The sequence below is a fragment of the Phaseolus vulgaris genome, chromosome 6 (genome assembly GCF_051622355.1).
Source record: "Phaseolus vulgaris cultivar YP4 chromosome 6, ASM5162235v1, whole genome shotgun sequence".
In the NCBI taxonomy this organism is placed as follows: domain Eukaryota; kingdom Viridiplantae; phylum Streptophyta; class Magnoliopsida; order Fabales; family Fabaceae; genus Phaseolus; species Phaseolus vulgaris.
The window spans coordinates 1,002,501-1,012,500 of record NC_143503.1 but is presented as its reverse complement, the minus strand read 5'-3'; positions in this window follow the sequence as shown (position 1 = coordinate 1,012,500).

Genomic DNA, 10,000 nt, shown 5'->3' with positions numbered 1-10,000 from the left:
TGATTTTGGATTTTTGGCTTGATTTTGTGACTTGGTGGTGATTTTGGTGAAAAACGAAAATCATGGTTTTGGAAAAGTGGCTGGACTCAATCCTCACAAATGCCTTCAAAGTGATGTGGGAGAAGTTTGGGAGCAAAAGGAATTGATCTTGGCATGGTTGGTGCATAGCCAAGTTCCATGATTTTGGATTTTTGGCTTGATTTTGTGACTTGGTGGTGATTTTGGTGAAAAACGAAAATCATGGTTTTGGAAAACTGGCTGGACTCAATCCTCACAAATGCCTTCAAAGTGATGTGGGAGAAGTTTGGGAGCAAAAGGAATTGATCTTGGCATGGTTGGTGCATAGCCAAGTTCCATGATTTTGGATTTTTGGCTTGATTTTGTGACTTGGTGGTGATTTTGGTGAAAAACGAAAATCATGGTTTTGGAAAACTGGCTGGACTCAATCCTCACAAATGCCTTCAAAGTGATGTGGGAGAAGTTTGGGAGCAAAAGGAATTGATCTTGGCATGGTTGGTGCATAGCCAAGTTCCATGATTTTGGATTTTTGGCTTGATTTTGTGACTTGGTGGTGATTTTGGTGAAAAACGAAAATCATGGTTTTGGAAAAGTGGCTGGACTCAATCCTCACAAATGCCTTCAAAGTGATGTGGGAGAAGTTTGGGAGCAAAAGGAATTGATCTTGGCATGGTTGGTGCATAGCCAAGTTCCATGATTTTGGATTTTTGGCTTGATTTTGTGACTTGGTGGTGATTTTGGTGAAAAACGAAAATCATGGTTTTGGAAAACTGGCTGGACTCAATCCTCACAAATGCCTTCAAAGTGATGTGGGAGAAGTTTGGGAGCAAAAGGAATTGATCTTGGCATGGTTGGTGCATAGCCAAGTTCCATGATTTTGGATTTTTGGCTTGATTTTGTGACTTGGTGGTGATTTTGGTGAAAAACGAAAATCATGGTTTTGGAAAACTGGCTGGACTCAATCCTCACAAATGCCTTCAAAGTGATGTGGGAGAAGTTTGGGATCAAAAGGAATTGATCTTGGCATGGTTGGTGCATAGCCAAATTCCATGATTTTGGTGTTTTGGCTTGATTTTGTGGCTTGGTGGTGATTTTGGTGAAAAACGAAAATCATGGTTTTGGAAAACTGGCTGGACTCAATCCTCACAAATGCCTTCAAAGTGATGTGGGAGAAGTTTGGGATCAAAAGGAATTGATCTTGACATGGTTGGTGCATAGCCAAGTTCATGATTTTGGATTTTTGGCTTGATTTTGTGGCTTGGTGGTGATTTTGGTGAAAAACGAAAATGATGGTTTTGGAAAACTGGCTGGACTCAATCCTCACAAATGCCTCCAAAGTGATGTGGGAGAAGTTTGGGATCAAAAGGAATTGATCTTGGCATGGTTGGTGCATAGCCAACTTCCATGATTTTGGATTTTTGGCTTGATTTTGTGACTTGGTGGTGATTTTGGTGAAAAACGAAAATCATGGTTTTGGAAAAGTGGCTGGACTCAATCCTCACAAATGCCTTCAAAGTGATGTGGGAGAAGTTTGGGAGCAAAAGGAATTGATCTTGGCATGGTTGGTGCATAGCCAAGTTCCATGATTTTGGATTTTTGGCTTGATTTTGTGACTTGGTGGTGATTTTGGTGAAAAACGAAAATCATGGTTTTGGAAAACTGGCTGGACTCAATCCTCACAAATGCCTTCAAAGTGATGTGGGAGAAGTTTGGGAGCAAAAGGAATTGATCTTGGCATGGTTGGTGCATAGCCAAGTTCCATGATTTTGGATTTTTGGCTTGATTTTGTGACTTGGTGGTGATTTTGGTGAAAAACGAAAATCATGGTTTTGGAAAACTGGCTGGACTCAATCCTCACAAATGCCTTCAAAGTGATGTGGGAGAAGTTTGGGATCAAAAGGAATTGATCTTGACATGGTTGGTGCATAGCCAAGTTCATGATTTTGGATTTTTGGCTTGATTTTGTGGCTTGGTGGTGATTTTGGTGAAAAACGAAAATCATGGTTTTGGAAAAGTGGCTGGACTCAATCCTCACAAATGCCTTCAAAGTGATGTGGGAGAAGTATGGGATCAAAAGGAATTGATCTTGGCATGGTTGGTGCATAGCCAACTTCCATGATTTTGGATTTTTGGCTTGATTTTGTGACTTGGTGGTGATTTTGGTGAAAAACGAAAATCATGGTTTTGGAAAAGTGGCTGGACTCAATCCTCACAAATGCCTTCAAAGTGATGTGGGAGAAGTTTGGGAGCAAAAGGAATTGATCTTGGCATGGTTGGTGCATAGCCAAGTTCCATGATTTTGGATTTTTGGCTTGATTTTGTGACTTGGTGGTGATTTTGGTGAAAAACGAAAATCATGGTTTTGGAAAAGTGGCTGGACTCAATCCTCACAAATGCCTTCAAAGTGATGTGGGAGAAGTTTGGGAGCAAAAGGAATTGATCTTGGCATGGTTGGTGCATAGCCAAGTTCCATGATTTTGGATTTTTGGCTTGATTTTGTGACTTGGTGGTGATTTTGGTGAAAAACGAAAATCATGGTTTTGGAAAACTGGCTGGACTCAATCCTCACAAATGCCTTCAAAGTGATGTGGGAGAAGTTTGGGAGCAAAAGGAACTGATCTTGGCATGGTTGGTGCATAGCCAAGTTCCATGATTTTGGATTTTTGGCTTGATTTTGTGACTTGGTGGTGATTTTGGTGAAAAACGAAAATCATGGTTTTGGAAAACTGGCTGGACTCAATCCTCACAAATGCCTTCAAAGTGATGTGGGAGAAGTTTGGGATCAAAAGGAATTGATCTTGACATGGTTGGTGCATAGCCAAGTTCATGATTTTGGATTTTTGGCTTGATTTTGTGACTTGGTGGTGATTTTGGTGAAAAACGAAAATCATGGTTTTGGAAAAGTGGCTGGACTCAATCCTCACAAATGCCTTCAAAGTGATGTGGGAGAAGTTTGGGAGCAAAAGGAATTGATCTTGGCATGGTTGGTGCATAGCCAACTTCCATGATTTTGGATTTTTGGCTTGATTTTGTGACTTGGTGGTGATTTTGGTGAAAAACGAAAATCATGGTTTTGGAAAACTGGCTGGACTCAATCCTCACAAATGCCTTCAAAGTGATGTGGGAGAAGTTTGGGAGCAAAAGGAATTGATCTTGGCATGGTTGGTGCATAGCCAAGTTCCATGATTTTGGATTTTTGGCTTGATTTTGTGACTTGGTGGTGATTTTGGTGAAAAACGAAAATCATGGTTTTGGAAAACTGGCTGGACTCAATCCTCACAAATGCCTTCAAAGTGATGTGGGAGAAGTTTGGGATCAAAAGGAATTGATCTTGACATGGTTGGTGCATAGCCAAGTTCATGATTTTGGATTTTTGGCTTGATTTTGTGGCTTGGTGGTGATTTTGGTGAAAAACGAAAATCATGGTTTTGGAAAAGTGGCTGGACTCAATCCTCACAAATGCCTTCAAAGTGATGTGGGAGAAGTATGGGATCAAAAGGAATTGATCTTGGCATGGTTGGTGCATAGCCAACTTCCATGATTTTGGATTTTTGGCTTGATTTTGTGACTTGGTGGTGATTTTGGTGAAAAACGAAAATCATGGTTTTGGAAAAGTGGCTGGACTCAATCCTCACAAATGCCTTCAAAGTGATGTGGGAGAAGTTTGGGAGCAAAAGGAATTGATCTTGGCATGGTTGGTGCATAGCCAAGTTCCATGATTTTGGATTTTTGGCTTGATTTTGTGACTTGGTGGTGATTTTGGTGAAAAACGAAAATCATGGTTTTGGAAAAGTGGCTGGACTCAATCCTCACAAATGCCTTCAAAGTGATGTGGGAGAAGTTTGGGAGCAAAAGGAATTGATCTTGGCATGGTTGGTGCATAGCCAAGTTCCATGATTTTGGATTTTTGGCTTGATTTTGTGACTTGGTGGTGATTTTGGTGAAAAACGAAAATCATGGTTTTGGAAAACTGGCTGGACTCAATCCTCACAAATGCCTTCAAAGTGATGTGGGAGAAGTTTGGGAGCAAAAGGAATTGATCTTGGCATGGTTGGTGCATAGCCAAGTTCCATGATTTTGGATTTTTGGCTTGATTTTTTGACTTGGTGGTGATTTTGGTGAAAAACGAAAATCATGGTTTTGGAAAACTGGCTGGACTCAATCCTCACAAATGCCTTCAAAGTGATGTGGGAGAAGTTTGGGATCAAAAGGAATTGATCTTGACATGGTTGGTGCATAGCCAAGTTCATGATTTTGGATTTTTGGCTTGATTTTGTGGCTTGGTGGTGATTTTGGTGAAAAACGAAAATCATGGTTTTGGAAAAGTGGCTGGACTCAATCCTCACAAATGCCTTCAAAGTGATGTGGGAGAAGTATGGGATCAAAAGGAATTGATCTTGGCATGGTTGGTGCATAGCCAACTTCCATGATTTTGGATTTTTGGCTTGATTTTGTGACTTGGTGGTGATTTTGGTGAAAAACGAAAATCATGGTTTTGGAAAAGTGGCTGGACTCAATCCTCACAAATGCCTTCAAAGTGATGTGGGAGAAGTTTGGGAGCAAAAGGAATTGATCTTGGCATGGTTGGTGCATAGCCAAGTTCCATGATTTTGGATTTTTGGCTTGATTTTGTGACTTGGTGGTGATTTTGGTGAAAAACGAAAATCATGGTTTTGGAAAACTGGCTGGACTCAATCCTCACAAATGCCTTCAAAGTGATGTGGGAGAAGTTTGGGATCAAAAGGAATTGATCTTGACATGGTTGGTGCATAGCCAAGTTCATGATTTTGGATTTTTGGCTTGATTTTGTGGCTTGGTGGTGATTTTGGTGAAAAACGAAAATCATGGTTTTGGAAAAGTGGCTGGACTCAATCCTCACAAATGCCTTCAAAGTGATGTGGGAGAAGTTTGGGATCAAAATGAATTGATCTTGGCATGGTTGGTGCATAGCCAAGTTCCATGATTTTGGATTTTTGGCTTGATTTTGTGACTTGGTGGTGATTTTGGTGAAAAACGAAAATCATGGTTTTGGAAAAGTGGCTGGACTCAATCCTCACAAATGCCTTCAAAGTGATGTGGGAGAAGTTTGGGATCAAAAGGAATTGATCTTGGCATGGTTGGTGCATAGCCAAGTTCCATGATTTTGGATTTTTGGCTTGATTTTGTGACTTGGTGGTGATTTTGGTGAAAAACGAAAATCATGGTTTTGGAAAAGTGGCTGGACTCAATTCTCACAAATGCCTTCAAAGTGATGTGGGAGAAGTTTGGGATCAAAAGGAATTGATCTTGGCATGGTTGGTGCATAGCCAAGTTCCATGATTTTGTGACTTGGTGGTGATTTTGGTGAAAAACGAAAATGTTGGTTTTGGAAAACTGGCTGGACTCAATCCTCACAAATGCCTCCAAAGTGATGTGGGAGAAGTTTGGGATCAAAAGGAATTGATATTGACATGGTTGGTGCATAGCCAAGTTCATGATTTTGGTGTTTTGGCTTGATTTTGTGGCTTGGTGGTGATTTTGGTGAAAAACGAAAATCATGGTTTTGGAAAACTGGCAGGACTCAATCCTCACAAATGCCTTCAAAGTGATGTGGGAGAAGTTTGGGATCAAAAGGAATTGATCTTGGCATGGTTGGTGCATAGCCAAGTTCCATGATTTTGGTGTTTTGGCTTGATTTTGTGGCTTGGTGGTGATTTTGGTGAAAAACGAAAATCATGGTTTTGGAAAAGTGGCTGGACTCAATCCTCACAAATGCCTTCAAAGTGATGTGGGAGAAGTTTGGGATCAAAAGGAATTGATCTTGGCATGGTTGGTGCATAGCCAAATTCCATGATTTTGGTGTTTTGGCTTGATTTTGTGGCTTGGTGGTGATTTTGGTGAAAAACGAAAATCATGGTTTTGGAAAACTGGCTGGACTCAATCCTCACAAATGCCTTCAAAGTGATGTGGGAGAAGTTTGGGATCAAAAGGAATTGATCTTGGCATGGTTGGTGCATAGCCAAATTCCATGATTTTGGTGTTTTGGCTTGATTTTGTGGCTTGGTGGTGATTTTGGTGAAAAACGAAAATCATGGTTTTGGAAAACTGGCTGGACTCAATCCTCACAAATGCCTTCAAAGTGATGTGGGAGAAGTTTGGGATCAAAAGGAATTGATCTTGACATGGTTGGTGCATAGCCAAGTTCATGATTTTGGATTTTTGGCTTGATTTTGTGGCTTGGTGGTGATTTTGGTGAAAAACGAAAATCATGGTTTTGGAAAACTGGCTGGACTCAATCCTCACAAATGCCTCCAAAATGATGTGGGAGAAGTTTGGGATCAAAAGGAATTGATCTTGGCATGGTTGGTGCATAGCCAACTTCCATGATTTTGGATTTTTGGCTTGATTTTGTGACTTGGTGGTGATTTTGGTGAAAAACGAAAATCATGGTTTTGGAAAAGTGGCTGGACTCAATCCTCACAAATGCCTTCAAAGTGATGTGGGAGAAGTTTGGGAGCAAAAGGAATTGATCTTGGCATGGTTGGTGCATAGCCAAGTTCCATGATTTTGGATTTTTGGCTTGATTTTGTGACTTGGGGGTGATTTTGGTGAAAACGAAAATCATGGTTTTGGAAAATTGGCTGGACTCAATCCTCACAAATGCCTTCAAAGTGATGTGGGAGAAGTTTGGGAGCAAAAGGAATTGATCTTGGCATGGTTGGTGCATAGCCAAGTTCCATGATTTTGGATTTTTGGCTTGATTTTGTGACTTGGTGGTGATTTTGGTGAAAAACGAAAATCATGGTTTTGGAAAACTGGCTGGACTCAATCCTCACAAATGCCTTCAAAGTGATGTGGGAGAAGTTTGGGATCAAAAGGAATTGATCTTGACATGGTTGGTGCATAGCCAAGTTCATGATTTTGGATTTTTGGCTTGATTTTGTGGCTTGGTGGTGATTTTGGTGAAAAACGAAAATCATGGTTTTGGAAAAGTGGCTGGACTCAATCCTCACAAATGCCTTCAAAGTGATGTGGGAGAAGTATGGGATCAAAAGGAATTGATCTTGGCATGGTTGGTGCATAGCCAACTTCCATGATTTTGGATTTTTGGCTTGATTTTGTGACTTGGTGGTGATTTTGGTGAAAAACGAAAATCATGGTTTTGGAAAAGTGGCTGGACTCAATCCTCACAAATGCCTTCAAAGTGATGTGGGAGAAGTTTGGGAGCAAAAGGAATTGATCTTGGCATGGTTGGTGCATAGCCAAGTTCCATGATTTTGGATATTTGGCTTGATTTTGTGACTTGGTGGTGATTTTGGTGAAAAACGAAAATCATGGTTTTGGAAAAGTGGCTGGACTCAATCCTCACAAATGCCTTCAAAGTGATGTGGGAGAAGTTTGGGAGCAAAAGGAATTGATCTTGGCATGGTTGGTGCATAGCCAAGTTCCATGATTTTGGATTTTTGGCTTGATTTTGTGACTTGGTGGTGATTTTGGTGAAAAACGAAAATCATGGTTTTGGAAAACTGGCTGGACTCAATCCTCACAAATGCCTTCAAAGTGATGTGGGAGAAGTTTGGGAGCAAAAGGAATTGATCTTGGCATGGTTGGTGCATAGCCAAGTTCCATGATTTTGGATTTTTGGCTTGATTTTGTGACTTGGTGGTGATTTTGGTGAAAAACGAAAATCATGGTTTTGGAAAACTGGCTGGACTCAATCCTCACAAATGCCTTCAAAGTGATGTGGGAGAAGTTTGGGATCAAAAGGAATTGATCTTGACATGGTTGGTGCATAGCCAAGTTCATGATTTTGGATTTTTGGCTTGATTTTGTGGCTTGGTGGTGATTTTGGTGAAAAACGAAAATCATGGTTTTGGAAAAGTGGCTGGACTCAATCCTCACAAATGCCTTCAAAGTGATGTGGGAGAAGTATGGGATCAAAAGGAATTGATCTTGGCATGGTTGGTGCATAGCCAACTTCCATGATTTTGGATTTTTGGCTTGATTTTGTGACTTGGTGGTGATTTTGGTGAAAAACGAAAATCATGGTTTTGGAAAAGTGGCTGGACTCAATCCTCACAAATGCCTTCAAAGTGATGTGGGAGAAGTTTGGGAGCAAAAGGAATTGATCTTGGCATGGTTGGTGCATAGCCAAGTTCCATGATTTTGGATTTTTGGCTTGATTTTGTGACTTGGTGGTGATTTTGGTGAAAAACGAAAATCATGGTTTTGGAAAACTGGCTGGACTCAATCCTCACAAATGCCTTCAAAGTGATGTGGGAGAAGTTTGGGATCAAAAGGAATTGATCTTGACATGGTTGGTGCATAGCCAAGTTCATGATTTTGGATTTTTGGCTTGATTTTGTGGCTTGGTGGTGATTTTGGTGAAAAACGAAAATCATGGTTTTGGAAAAGTGGCTGGACTCAATCCTCACAAATGCCTTCAAAGTGATGTGGGAGAAGTTTGGGATCAAAATGAATTGATCTTGGCATGGTTGGTGCATAGCCAAGTTCCATGATTTTGGATTTTTGGCTTGATTTTGTGACTTGGTGGTGATTTTGGTGAAAAACGAAAATCATGGTTTTGGAAAAGTGGCTGGACTCAATCCTCACAAATGCCTTCAAAGTGATGTGGGAGAAGTTTGGGATCAAAAGGAATTGATCTTGGCATGGTTGGTGCATAGCCAAGTTCCATGATTTTGGATTTTTGGCTTGATTTTGTGACTTGGTGGTGATTTTGGTGAAAAACGAAAATCATGGTTTTGGAAAAGTGGCTGGACTCAATTCTCACAAATGCCTTCAAAGTGATGTGGGAGAAGTTTGGGATCAAAAGGAATTGATCTTGGCATGGTTGGTGCATAGCCAAGTTCCATGATTTTGGATTTTTGGCTTGATTTTGTGACTTGGTGGTGATTTTGGTGAAAAACGAAAATCATGGTTTTGGAAAAGTGGCTGGACTCAATCCTCACAAATGCCTTCAAAGTGATGTGGGAGAAGTTTGGGATCAAAAGGAATTGATCTTGGCATGGTTGGTGCATAGCCAAGTTCCAAGATTTTGGTGTTTTGGCTTGATTTTGTGACTTGGTGGTGTGCCAAGAATCATGAAATTTTCAAAGTGGTGGTTTTTGAGTTTTGTTGGTTGGAAAGTGTCACAAATGCATGCAGAATGAGGTCTAGAAAGTTTGGTATCAAAACCAAGCCATCTTGATGTGGTTTTGAATTTTTGAAATGTTGGAAAATAGAGGGTTTTGAAAAAAATTCATGAAAATTCGAAACCTTGGCCAATCCTAACGAAACTTGGTGGGCACCTTCTTGATATTATTATGGGATGGACTGGAAAAAATCACGCAAAAATACGGTGTCTAGATACGTTTTTCCATTTTTCCCGATTTTCCACATTTCGGGTCTTTGGAAAAATAAAAAAAATACTTCCCCATGTCGAAAAATTCTAATTTTTTGCAGGCAATGTTGTACCATTTTTATGAGGATCCCTGCAAAAAATCTCGTGAAAATTCGTTCTCTAGGTCCCAAAACAGAACTTATGTCTACTCAAAAAAAGTGTATCTACTTGTACAAAAGTGGCTTTTGCATATTTAGCTATTATAGGGGGGGGGTGTTCCTCAATGCAGCCAGCTCTTGCACCATGGAAAATTCTGGTGCGGTCCCTTCATTCCCCCCTGTTTTGGCTTGCTTTGTGGTGGGGCAAGTCAAAACGCCCACACATGGGTGATCCACCAACTTGGGTTGGTGTCACCCGTTGTGGGCGGCGGCATGGTGGTGGCCGCCGTCGGTTCCGGCCGACTGACCCGGTGGGAAAAAATGTGAATCTGTTATGTGGATTTGTGGCACGCTGGTGGGATTTTCGTTGTGTGGCTCATTTCTAGACTTGTGAGCATCACGAAGGGGGTATGGCTTCCAACCGTTCGCGGGGAAGGGGCCATCATGTCTGGCTTGCTGCCGGCCGGGGGGGTAATGTCATCAGTCAGCGTCCGCTTGGGCTCAC